Genomic DNA, 14,064 nt, shown 5'->3' with positions numbered 1-14,064 from the left:
AATTCATCTGGCTTTTGTGAAAACAGATTCATAGTTGTTTCCCTATCTCCACCCTCCAGACTGACCCAACTGCCTGAATCCTGGAACTAGCAACTGTGGCATTCAATCTAGGACTCATGGGACTCCAGCAGCATGGAAATGAATTAAAATGCGAAGTTAAAATGATGGTTCCACCATGAATTTTCTCTGAAGTGCATAAAGGGACAGTAATGATTATGGTGATGGGATTAATTTTTTAAAGAAGGGTTGGTTGAAAATATTTTATTAACCAATATTTAATATTTTGGTAAAAATTCCATTTATCTATCACACGCTTAACGTTCTCAAAACTCAAACCATCTGCTCCATCTCAGATTGTATACAACTGTTGATACAACGTAAGTACTATCACTAATATCCTGCTTCTACCAATGTAAAGCCTCAAAATGTCCTAATCTGCAGTGAAATGTGTACCTTCCCTTAAACCCAGACTTCAATATCAGAAAACTATGTCAGTTTTAGAATGATGTTTTTTCTATTATTGCCTTCTTATCCTGGCATTAAAACATGACTGTTTTTTGGCTCCCTTGAATTTTTAAAAATTATTGTTAATGCATAATATTTGAACATAATTGTGGGGTATATGTGATATTTTGATACACATTTGTATCATGCGTAATGATCAAATAAAGGTACTTAGGATATCGATCACCTTGAACAGTTATTATTTTTTGTGTTGGGAATACTTCAAATCTAGCTATTTTGAAATATACAATATATAGCTATAGTCAGCCTACTGTGTTATCGAACACTATAACTTACTCCTTCTAACTATGTTTGTATACACAAAACCAACTTCCCATCTACCCCTATCTTTTCAGCCTCTGGGAGCTAGCCTTCTACTCTACTTTCATGAGATCAGCTTTTTAAAATCCCATATATCAAGAACATGTGATATTTGTTTTTCCTGCCTTATTTCACTTGACATAATGATCTTTAGTGCCATCTACATTGCTGTGAATAACACAATTTCATTGTGATGGCTAAGTGTACTTTATTAAATATACATTTCACATTTTCTTTCTCCATTCATCTATTGATAGACAATTAGGTTGATTCCATATCAACCAATTGTGTATAATGCTGTAATAAATATGGGGGCACAGATGTCACTTCGATTTACTGATTTCCTTTCCTGCTACTGGATAAATACCCCGTAATGAGATTGCTGGATCATACGGTAGTTCTATCTTCAGTGTTTTGAGACGCTTCCATACTATTTTTCATAATGGCTATACTTATTTACGTTCCCATAAGAGTGTATAAACTTCCCTCTTCCATGCATTCTGGTCACCATTTGTTATTTTTTGTCTTTTTGATAATAGTCATTCTAACTGTAGTAAAATGATATCTCATTTTGGTTTTGATTTGCATTTCTCTGATGATTGATGATGCTGGGCATTTTTTAAACAAACTTGTTAGCCATCTGTATGACTTCTTTTGAGAAAGTCTATATAATACAAAGTATTTTGGGTTGATTTTTGTAGATTGTGATTGATAGTTGTCTAGTTTCATTCTTTTGCGTATGGATTTCCAGTTTTTTTGGCATCATTTATTGCAGAGAATGCCTTTTCCCCAATGTTTATTCTTGGCATCTTTGTTGGAAATTAGTTGGCTATGAATATGTGGACTTAATAATATTTCTGGATTCTCTACTCTGTTTCACGGGTCTGTGAGTCTGTTTTTATACAGACTTTCTTTTGTACAGACAAGAAATGTCTATGAATGTCCTTTGCCCAATTTTTAGTGCAATTTTTATATATATTATTCTGTTGAGTTTTTTGAGTTCCTTGTATATTCTGGACATTAGTCCCTTGTGGGATGAATGGTTTGCAATTATTTCCTCCCATTCTGCAGTGTGTGTCTTTACTCTCTTGATTGTTTCCTTTGCTGTGCAGAAGCGTTTTAGTTTGATGTAATCCTATTTGTCTATTTTTTTCCTTTGTTGCCAGTTTTTGCAGGATTAGTCATAAAATTATTGCCTAGTCCAATCTCCCAGAGCATTTCTCCTATGGTTTTTTATAGTAGATTTATAATTTTAGGATTTGCATTTGTATTTAATCCTTTTAGAGTTGATTTTTGTATATGGTGAGAGACAGGGATCTAGTTTTATTATTCTATATATGGATTTCCAGTTTTCTCAGCACCATTTACTAAAGAGGGTGTCCTTTCCACAGTGTTTACTCTTAGTGCCTTGGTTGAAAAATCAGTTGGCAGTAAATATGCAGACTTAAATCTGGGTATCTATTCTGCTTCATTGGTCTAGAGTCTGTGTTTATAGCACTACCATGCTGGTTTGGTTGCTATATTGTAATATAATTTGAAGCCAGGTATTGTGATACTTTCAGCTTTGTTCTTTTTGCTCAGCATTGCTTTGGATACTTAGGCTCTTTTTTTGTTGTTCCATTTGAATTTTAGAATTTTTTCTCTATTTCCATGAAAAATGACATTGGTATTTTGATAGAGATTGCATTAAATTTGCAGATTGCTTAGGTAATATATCATTTTAACGATATTCATTCTTCTTATCCATGAGCATGGGATGTCTGTCCATTTGTTTGTGTCCTATTTAGTTTCTTTCATAAGTGTTTTGCAGACTTTTTTTTGTAGAGATCTTTTACCTTCTTGATTAAATGTATTCTTAGGTATTTTATGTATTTATTTTTAAATATCATAAATAGAATTATCTTCTAGATTTCTTTCTTAGCTAGTTCATTATTGTTGTACAGAAATGATACTGACTTTTGGCTGGGAGCAGTGGCTCACGTCTGTAATCCGAGCACTTTGGGAGATCAAGGTGGGTGGATCACAGGGTCAGGAGTTCCAGACCAGTCTGGCTGACATGGTAAAACCCTGTCTCTACTAAAAATACAAAAATTAGCTGGGCATGGTGGTAGGTGCCTGTATCCCAGTCAATCAGGAGGCTAAGGCAGGAGAATCATTTGAACCCAAGAGGCGGAGGTTACAGAGAGCCAAGATTAGGCCATTGCTCTCCAGCCTGGGTGACAGGGCGAGATTCCATCACACAAAAAAAACAAAAATAAAAAAAAATAATAATGCTATAATTTTTATATGTTGGTTTTGTATCCTACAACTTTAATGAATTTATCAGATCTAGGAGTTTCTTTGAGGCCTTTGCTTATTTCTTTTCCTTCAGGAACACCCAAAATTTGAATATTTGGTTACTTTTTTGTCCCATATGTTATGTAGGCTTTGCTCATTCTTTTTTATTCTTTTTTGTTTTTTGTCTGATGGGATTATCACAAAAGATGTCTTCACATTCAGAAATTCTTTTCTCTGCTTGACTTAGTGTATTTTGAAGCTCTACATAGAGTTTCTTATTTCATTCATTGACTTATTCAGTTTTAGGATTTCTGTTGGTTCTTTTCTATGATATCTGTTTGTTGAGTTTTTCATTCAGATCATGAACTGTTTTTCTGATTTGTTTGTATTTTTAAATTTCTTTTGTATCTCACCGAGCTTCTTAATGTCATTATTTTGAATTCTTTTTCAATCATTTGATTGATTTCTTTTTTGGTGGAATCTGTTGCTGGAGAATTATTGTGTTTGTTCCTCTGGAGGTGTCATGTTTCCTTGCCTTTTCATGTTTCTTGTGTCCTTGCATTGGTATGCGCACATGTCATGTAACAGTCATTTCTTAATTTTTTGGATTGGTTTTTGTAAGGAAAGGCTTTTTTCTATAGGTGTATCTATACTGCTGGTTGGGTAGGACACTTTTGCTTTGATTCTGGGTGTGACTAGTTTCTGTATGATTTCTTCAGCTGTAATCAGCATCAGTGGTATCTTTGAGTTCCTCAGTAGCTTAGGCCGCAGTTGTTAGTGGAGGCTGTGGTTAGGCTGTTTGGGGATGGGAGACACCAGTTGGGCTGGTGGTGGTGGTGACAGGACAATTAGGCTCATCCTTGGGCCCCCAGGTGATGTACACTGCCACTAGTGTTTGCAGGTCCAGGCAGGCAGGCAGCTTGCTTAGGTTCCAACAGTGTCAGAGGTGGGTCAGGCAACTGGGTTTGTCCATAGGCAACTGTGTGGGTCCATAGGCAACTGGGTGGCATGTGTGGTATGGGTAATGACAGTAAGAGTGGCAGGTCAACACTCAGGCCCTTGTGCAACACTTGTGGTTGCATGTTGGTAGGTGGTAACCTTTGTGGTGGTGGCAGGCTGGGAGGGCCCATCCTCAGGCCCCCAGGAGAACTGCACAGACATCAGTAATGGCAGACTCTGGAATCAGTCCCTAGCCCCCAGATGACACATGCAAGCACTGGCAGGCTTGGCAACAAGTGGGACTGTTCTGTCCTCAGGCTCCAAGTGTTGCACGTGGGTACAGGCTGTTGTAGGTGAAGCTGTTTGATTCTCAGGCCCCCAGTTTATTTGCACATATGCTGACAGGCTGGGCAGGTCTGCCCTCCAGCCTCTGGAAGACATATATGGGCCCTGGTGACAGCAAGTGAGGTGGATCAATTCCAAGGCCCCCAGAGAGCATTCTTTGGCATCATTGGCAGGCAGGCTGGGCCTGTTGGTAGGCCCAGCTGGCAATAATGGACCTATTGATGTGTGTATTTGCCAATGGTGGCAGGCAGGACAGGTCAATCTCCAGGACTGCAGATGGCACACCTGAGGACTGGCAGGGGTGGTGCCAGGCATGGCAGGCCTGTCCTTGGGCCTGCTGATAGTGTACGTGTGCTCAGGCTGTAGTGCATGAGGCACCAGTGGTAAGTAGACTGGGTCGCTGTTAGGCCCCCTCATAATGCATCTATATGCCAGAAGCAGCAGGCAGGGTGGGTTGGTCCCCAAGCCTTCAGCTGTTGTGCTTAAGTGACAGTGGCAGTGAGCAAGGTGGGCCTGTCTTCAGGCCCTTGGATGGCATCTGCATGGACCAGTCACCAGGCCCATTGGAGGTATGTACAGAAGGTGCCCCTTCTGTTGGGGTGACCGGGCTGGCTGTCAGTGGCAGTGGTGGTCTGCAGGCTCTGGGGAGTGCACCTTTTGACTTACTTCTTCCTGGGTGCATCCTTCCTAGTGTGCTGCACTACCTGTTCGCTGGCGTGTAAGACTGCATGGGCTAGAGGACTTGGAATGCGGCGGCACCATTAGGTTCAGCCAGTGTCTCAGTGTTGCAGCACTCTGGGTTGACTTGTGGGATTATCAATATTGGTAGGGTTCCAGGAATGTGAAGATGCAGGGGCTTTTGGGCTCCAGGGCAGGATGTAGGCTGGTGGGAGCTCTCAGAGTAGCACCATGCTGCTTGGGTCTGGGGAATGTGTTAGAGCCAGCAGGAACTCCCCTCTGAAGCAGTTCTGTTGCATGGACTCCAGGCAGCTCCCTATACTCTTCTCAGTGCTTAAGAGTGCAGGAGTCCACAGTGGGAGTGTGGACTGCTGGGGATCTCTCCCTTACCCTTTCCCCACACTGGGGAGCCTCTTCTGCCTCCCCTCTGATCCCAGCTGGGCTGGCTTTCTTGTTTCTCTCTCCTTCCATGCCTCAGATATTGCCTGTCACTTCCTTGCTGAATTCCAGCGTTCTCTCTTTGATGCTGTGTTTGATCTATGATTATCTACTTACTGTTTTGATCCTTCTCTGTGGAGGAGATAAGTGCTGGGTGCCTCTAGTTAGCCATTTTGCACTGTCTGAAATTTTTAATCCAGACATTAAAGAGCTGAGATTTATTAACTCCTTAAAAATGTTATATCAGAAAAACTATGACTCATGTTAGTTTTACATATCAAAGCCAAAACTAATTTATTCTTAACTATTGTGGAGAAGAAAGACATAATATTTAAATACCATGAAACAATTGTACAGCAAATACCTGACTTGTTTTTCTACCAATCTCTCAATTATCAAAATAGGTATAAAAACACAGAAATAATTTAATTTTAAAAAATCATTTCCTTAAAAGCATTGTATGGGTTGTAGTTTTTTCTATGTCTGCTTCTGAAAGTTGCAGTGTGATGTTTGTCTTACCTTGCCTATTTCTTCCCTCTTCATATGTGGAGGAAGAGAATTTGGAATCATGAAGGAAATGGGGCATCAGGTGAAAAAGAGAGGAATGCAATCATTTCACTTCCTTTTTCCACCTAAATTCCCTAAGGAAAAATCCAAATAGCCAACTTGTATGAGACAAAGTTAAAAATAAAACAAAACAGCATAATTTGTTTAAATTTTTAAAATGCTAAAAACCCAAATGCTTAGAACACAAAGGAAAACAAGAAGAGGGAGGAAGAGGAGAAAAAGAGAAAGGAAAAAAGGGAGGGAAGGAGAGAGGAAGGAAGGGAGGAAGGCAGGCAGGTAGGCAGGCAGGCGGGAAGGAAGGGTGGAAGGTCTTCACTTGTAACTCATTACCCAAAATAACCACTTTAACACACTGGTATATTTTTTTCAGTGTTTGCATTTGTGTGTATAAAATATATGTTAATAAGTGGCACTATTGCCAAAATGAAATAATAATACTCCTTTTCTGCTTTTGTTAATTAGTAATGTATCCTCAACACTTTTCATGTAACTAATAAATCTTTACATTATCATGATTCATAGCCATATAGTATTTTACTATGGATATGTCATACTTAATTTAACTACAGTAATTTCATTATATTAAAAATATGTCAGTGATGGTTTTAATAAAATATATAAAATATGTATTAGATCACATATAATTAATACATTCTATTAACATATAACATGATCTTTGTATGCCCTCCTAATATATCACAGGATAAAGTCCTAATAATTACATTGATGCAGAAAGCAAGGATGTATTTTCAAAGCTTTGGCTCACATTATCACAGAAACTTATCACCAATTTATAATCCCATCAAATAGTGTGAGTGTGACAGTCTACTTCCTTAATCATTCTGAAGAGATTTTTTAGAATTAAAAACTATATATAACATCATGCTTTGAAATTAATGGGCATATTCTTTTAAATGAAAAGGACAAAAATAAATATTAAGTGTTAATCCCCTTCTGTACCTACAAATTTGCATTACATGCTATGGTTTTCTTTCTCAGGTGATGGTTCTGACTGTTTCCCTTTCTCATCTTTTTTGAATTTTTTTGTTACTTCTTCTAATGGCAAGAGTGTTCCAATAAATTAAACTTGGTCATAGTTAGTACTTCTTAATTTTTGATGCTAATTTCTATTTCTGCTTTCATAATTAACAAGAAAGATAATTTTTCTATTTTGAGTGAAAACTTCATCCCAATGAACAGAGAAATAAGCTTGGTATTAAAAGCTATTATTTGCATGCACATCCAAGACAGATTAAGGCAAGCAAGTCTTCCTTTTCTGTGTTACAATTGTATTCAACAAACATTTCCTGGGTGTCTTTTAGATCCTGCATCAAGCTCTGAAAAATTTAGTTTACTAACTTGTTTAATAGAAAAAATAATTCTTTCTCCAGATTTACCTTTATTATTAACTTTATAACACCTATGAAACACTTCAAACCTTCCAGAGCAAATTTTACCTGATATGAAAGCCCAGTTCCTATAGCATTCTGCAGATATTTAGATCCCCAAAAAGCATTTTTAATGGAAAGAAACAATATAATAATTCTATTCTATAGTAACTTAGGCACCGTATGGAACTGAAGTTTCCAAATTGTGAGTTGAGGTGCTCTGAAACACTGCAACAAACCCATGGGGTCTCATGGAACATTTAAAATTCTCTCTCTTTTTTTTTTTTTTTCTGTTTGTTTTTATGTTTTGTTTTGTTTTGATTTTTGGGATGGAGTTTCACTCTTGTCACCCAGGCTGGAGTGCAATGGTGTGATCGTGGCTCACTGCAACTTCCACCTCCCGGATTCAAGCAATTTTACTGACTCAGCCTCTCGAGTAGCTAGGATTACAAGCTTGTGCCATCAAGTCTGGCTAACATTTTTTATTTTTAGTAGAGATGGGGTTTCACCATGTTGGCCAGGCTGGTCTTGAACTCCTGACCTCAGGTGATCCACCCACCTCAACCTCCCAAAGTGCTGGGATTACAGGTATGAGCCATCGCGCCCGGCCTTTAAAATTCTTGAGGGAATCACAGCATTACCTGTCAACACCTGAAAACACTACTGTTAAGTTGTTGGGACCCAATTACTATTAGGAATTTCTTTTGGCCTTAAAGGCATCATGAAAAATAACAGAAGAGCAACATAAAACAAGACTTTTTGGAAACTTGGATTGGATACTTCAGGTACACAGTAGAAAGAACAGGATGGAGACCCTATTCTCTAGAAATTTATACTTTAAATTTATAAGGCACACTTGTATAGTAAAGGATCAACCTTGCCTAAAGAAAGGTTTGGCTCTTGCCTTCCCCTGCTCCTGAGAGGTAACTCAAAGCCCTTGGACTGGCCAGCCAGATGAGTGTCTTTGTATGACCTGGGGTCCTTAAGTCATGCCACATAGTTTGTGCTAACAATGTGATTTGTGGTTGAGGTCTTGAGTCAGGCAGCATCAGTTCAACCTCTGGAAGTGCTATAAATTAAGGTCAGCTATGTGGGTGGTTATCCCCCAATAAAAACCCCAGACACCAAGACTTGGGTGAGTTTCCTGGTTGGCAATACTCTATGTATACAGTTGTACATTATTGCTGGGAGAAATAAGATTTCTTTCTTGCACAATTCCACCAGAAGATGACTGGTAACTCTATCTGTTCGCTCCTGGACTATGCTTTATGCGCCTTTTCTTGGTGTTGATTTTAATCTGTGTCTTTTCACCATGATAAACTATAATTGTGAGTAAACAGCTTTGCTGAATTCTGTGAGTCCTTCTATTCAGTATTGAACCCAAGATTAGTCTTGGAAGCTCCTGACTACCCATGGCTAACCACTACACCATTAACTTTTATAGGTTTTCATTTGTGTGTGTGGTTTTTTTTTTCCCCCCACAGAAATATTTCATTGAGAATGTATGGCATCCACTAATGTAAGAATAAGATAAGCGTAATATAAGAAAGTTCATTTTATCAGGTAATATAGATAAGAAACTCGCCATTTTTATTTATGAGCTACATGAAATTGGTTTTGATATTTTGCTTGACAAAATCAACAAGAGCATTAAATGATTCTGAAGGTTTTAAAACTGACAGCTTAAGCGATTCACTTGTATTTATTTAAAAATATGGCAAATAATTTTATCTATTTATCTCTTAACACACTGCTACCAAGTTGAAATGGGAGAACCTAACTGCCATCCTTTGGGGGATGTTAAATACCACATGCTGCTTCACAAACATTGTGGTATCAGTAAAGCTCAAAATATTTTCTCAAATACTTTCTAAAAATTTCCCAGCAAGTAAGTATCTTAAAAAGCTTTCTACTTACGTCTTCCTAACTCATTTATATTTTATTTTTTCTTATCTTTTTAAGACTTTGGAGCTTCTATTAAGAGCTTTATGACAAGGATGTTTGTTCCATATTTGTATGGGAAAGATACCAGACCATACAAGTAAATATCTTTATCCTAGTTCTGTTGTTCCATTAATTGTTCCTTTGCCTGCACTTTTTGGGGTCTCGTGGTTTACTTCTACAAATTGGACAGATTGAACTGGATCACGCTAGGGTTCATTTTAATAATAAAATTATCATCTTCAACTTAATCGATATATATGAGTCATTACTTGTGTACATTTTTGTGGTGCACATAAGACCCACAAATGGTCAATCCAAGTCCTAAGGAATCTTGCAGTTACATAAAGAAGACAGATCCTTAAGTATAATATCAGACAGATTTTGATGGATACAATTAGAGATGATCTGAAAATTCAGGACTCTGGGAGTTGCAATGCTGTGATCATTTCTGCCTAGGGGGATCTTAGAATGTTTCATGGAGGGCCTGGAAAATCAGTTAGATTTTTTACAGATGGAAAAGGTGGAAAAGACAGTAAGTATTTTAGAAGATGAGCTATATAAGCAAACCACATGAGAGCAGAACATGTAAAGTGCCTTGAGTGGCAGTGAGAGGTTCTGGATGTCTGATCATATGTGACATGTCAAGAAAGAACAAGAGATGAGGCAGGAAAGATAAGCTGACACAAAGTTATTTATGGACTCTGTTAGTCCATTCTCATGCTTCCAATAAAGGTATACCCAAGTGTAATTTATAAAGGATAGAGGTTTCATTGACTCATAATTCAGCATGGCTGGGAAGGCCTCAGGAAACTTACAATCATGGCAGAAGGGGAAGCAAGTGTATCCTTCTTCACATGGCAGTAGCAAGGAGAATGAGCTCAAAGTTGGGGGAAAGCCCCTTATAAAACCATCAGATCTCATGAGAACTCACTCACTATCACTAGAGCAGCATGGAGGTAACCACCAATGTGATTCAATTACTTCCCACCGGGTCCCTCCCACCACACATTATGGGAACTACAATTCAAGATGAGATTTGGGTGGGGGCACAGCCAAACAGTATCAGGGACTTTGTGCAAGATAGTTCTATTTGTCCTTCTAGATTCTCTTTCTTCTTTTGTCCACCCTCTGCTCCTGGAGGCTGACTCATGGAGGCACAAATGAATGGGCTTCAATTACCCTCTGTCTTTGAATTTAGTTCAACAAATGAAAGGTAACTGCAGATAATCAGAAGGATGAGGATGTTTATTTTTTCAGCTCTTAATCTGCCATTTACCTGTATGTTATATTGAAGGCTACCATATCTGAGTTCTGAAAGTTTCTCCCTTTGGGCCAAAGGGAGTTATATTAGCTTCCTAAGACTGCTGTAACAAAGTACCATAAACTGGATACATTAAAACAACAAAAATCTTCTCATAGTTCTGAAATCAAGTTGTTGACAGGGCCAGGCTCCCCCTGAAGCCTGTAGGAAATAGCCCTTCCTTGCCTCTTCTAGCTGTTGGTGCTGGCTAGCAATCCTTGGTGTCCCTCAGCTTGTGCATGCATTACTCTAACCCCCAGCATCTTCTCCGTATGTGTCTATCTCTGTGTTTCTTCCTCTCTTCTTATAAAAACACCAGTCATGTTGGATTGAGCCCATCCTACTCTAGTATCACCTCATCTGAAATAATTACTTCTGCAACAACCCTATTTCCAAATGAGATCACATTCTAAAGTACTTGGGGTTATAACTTTACACGTTTTTTTTGTAGGGACACAATTCAACCCACGTCAGGAGATAAAAACTTCCCAGAGCTGTTAATCTCAGGTTAATTCACTCTTTCTTATTCAAAACCCAAACTTTGTCTATTTCTAATGAAGGGTCATAATTGATTCTGAGTTTAAAAAAACAAACAGACATTGTGGTAAAGTAAAATATGCACTAGAGGAAGGAGATCCAGGAGGGAAGACATGAGGTTGCAGCCTATTGTTATGCTGCGTTGTTATATTGAGACGTGATTAGGGTATGAAGTGGGAAGGGGCTCCAATGGCTTCCTAAGTTAAAATCCAAAGTCTCCCTTCAGGGCTTTTATGTGGTACCATCTTTTCCCCACACTCCCTTACCCCCAATCACTTAACAGACTTTCACTGCCACCTTATTTGAATGTCTCATTTATGCTTTCACCGGGAGCTCTTGATTTGTGTTTCCTCTGCCTGGAGTGCCTTTGCTTCTTGTCATATGCACCCCACACACACACACTTTATTTATTTTATTTTATTATTTCCTGAGATGGCCTTGCTCTGTCACCCAGACTGGAGTACAGTGGCACGATCGCAGCTCCCTGCAGCCTCAATCTCTCAGACTCAAGCCATCCTCCAACCTCAGCCTCCCAAGTGGTAGGGACTATACATGTGCACCACTACACTCAGCTAATTTCGTTAGAGACAGAGTCACAATGTTGCTCAGGTTGCTTCTCCACCCCCCACTTTCTTCAGTTCACCGTTCAATATATCCCTTTGTCAGAAAGCCTGCCTTAAACAACCTAAATAAAATATCATCATCTCCCCCAACACTTCATCCTCAGTCACATCTATCACTTTATCTTATTTTTCCTCATGGTACGCACCCAATTAATATAGTGTTTATTTTTTCATTTGTTAATTGTCTTACCCCCACCTCCCATTAGATGAGAACAGGGACTTTTTCACTCCTATTCTGCCCCAGTTGATTGAACTGTGCCTGGCACAGAGTAAGTATTTGATAGATATGTGTTAGGTGGTAGTCACCATTAAAGGTAGAATTTGTAGGATATGGTGATAGTTGTAATGTGATAAAAAAGAATGACAGAGAAGGAATTAAATGACTACAAGGGTTTCTTTTTGTTGATGTTTTTCCTCTTGGGTGAACCTGATTTCATTTAAGTAACTTTTATGGCTTTCTTACAAAACAATAGCTAATCCAGTTGTCTTTCATTTTACATTTGAAGGATAATTTTCATTCCCAGTATCATTTTAAAAGTCCCAAGGTTAGTCGTAGAAATCAGTAATTCCAATGAAATATGTGAGTAGGTTGTGACTCATAAACACATTTTTAAGATTGTGCTTCTGATTTGTATACTGTTTTTCTATTAACAGATTTTATTGATACTATTCTATTCTGTCTGCAGGTTGTGGCTGGGAGTTCTAGGGCTTTCTTTTCCCATAACTGCTGTAACAGTCTTATTATTCATGTCTCATCAGTTGATTCAGTGCTCCCCTCTTTTCATCAAATAGTTAAGTTCAAGAATTAGTCAATGTGTTTACCATGGTTATTCAGCTTGTTCTGTGATGCATGATATTTGTTATTTGATTATTTGCTTCTAATTTTAGGCATGACTAAGAGATATCGTGAAATTACAGCTCAACAATGATTTACAGCGCAAGCTTTACACAACTGAGACTGTCTGGCATGGTGCCAGTGGTTCTCAAAATGGCATCTGTGCATAAAATTCTACAGGCATATGAGGTCATGATCTGCCAATATGTGGCTATTATAGTGAGTCGTGGATCTGCAAGTTCTTAGTCCCTTGCTCTAGAGAATATGCTATGTTATTATTTTAAAATAGCCTTTTAAATTCATAAAAAATGAATAAAATTCCTAGAAAAAATGAATAAAAGGACGACTTTTCTGACAAAGGGGTTTACTGAACAGTGACCTGAAGAAAGGAGGGGGTGGAGAAGCAACGTGAGCAACATTGTGAGACTCTGTCTCTACGAAACACTAATGAAAAAATGAGTAAGTTTTAATGTTTTCAGTAATAACTGTCAATGAACTTGAATTACGACTTCATTCTTGAGAAAACTTTCTTGTTTCTCCTAGAAAATCATGATTCATAAAGTATTTTAATATCCTCTAGACAAAATTAATTTATGTTCATTAAAAGGCAGTAGTGAAAAGTCATTGTATGATCGTTTTTAAATTTACAATACTCACTTGAAAGACTATGAAATAAAAGTTAAAAATAGGAACTGAGAGAGAAATTCCAGAGTTTGTTGAAAAAATACATGAAAAGAAATTATGAGAAATTCAAATTATATCATATTCTTGGCCAGAGATGACTAAATGGTTGATTTTAGCCATTTTTCTCTAATTCCAAAGCAATCAGATTTTTTTTTTTTTTTTTGCTTAGGTTGGCTTTACAAAAATATTGTGAAATAATCAACATATATGTAGGTGTTCCCTTACGTGACCTTGTTCATGGCATAAGTACTGGGATCATGCTATGGCTTGGAAAATAGTGTCTCCCACCAATTTCCTAGAATTCAATGGATTTCGGGGATTCAGGGAGAAGGGTGGAAAGGGGTTGAGGAATAAAAGACTACACATTGGTTTCAGTGTGTACTACCTGGGTGATGGGTACACCACAATCTAAGAAGTTGCCACTAAAGAATTTATCCATGTTACTAAAAACCACCTGTTCCTCCAAAACTATTGAAATAAAATAAAAATTTTAAAAAAAGAAGGTACTCAGATTGGAATTCACTAACACGGGATGAAGCTATGAGATGGTCTCACTAACAGTTGAGTATTAGGGAGAGCAGAAAATTCTGGCAGGGAACTCTGTGAGATAAATTAGGAGAGAAGAACCAAAACAGAAGAGTACTCACTTAGAGGAGAAGGGAAGGTGGGAGTGGGGAAGTATTA

The sequence above is a fragment of the Cebus imitator genome, unplaced genomic scaffold (assembly GCF_001604975.1).
Source record: "Cebus imitator isolate Cc_AM_T3 unplaced genomic scaffold, Cebus_imitator-1.0 Scaffold400, whole genome shotgun sequence".
Taxonomy (NCBI): Eukaryota; Metazoa; Chordata; class Mammalia; order Primates; family Cebidae; genus Cebus; species Cebus imitator.
This window is presented reverse-complemented; position numbering follows the sequence as displayed.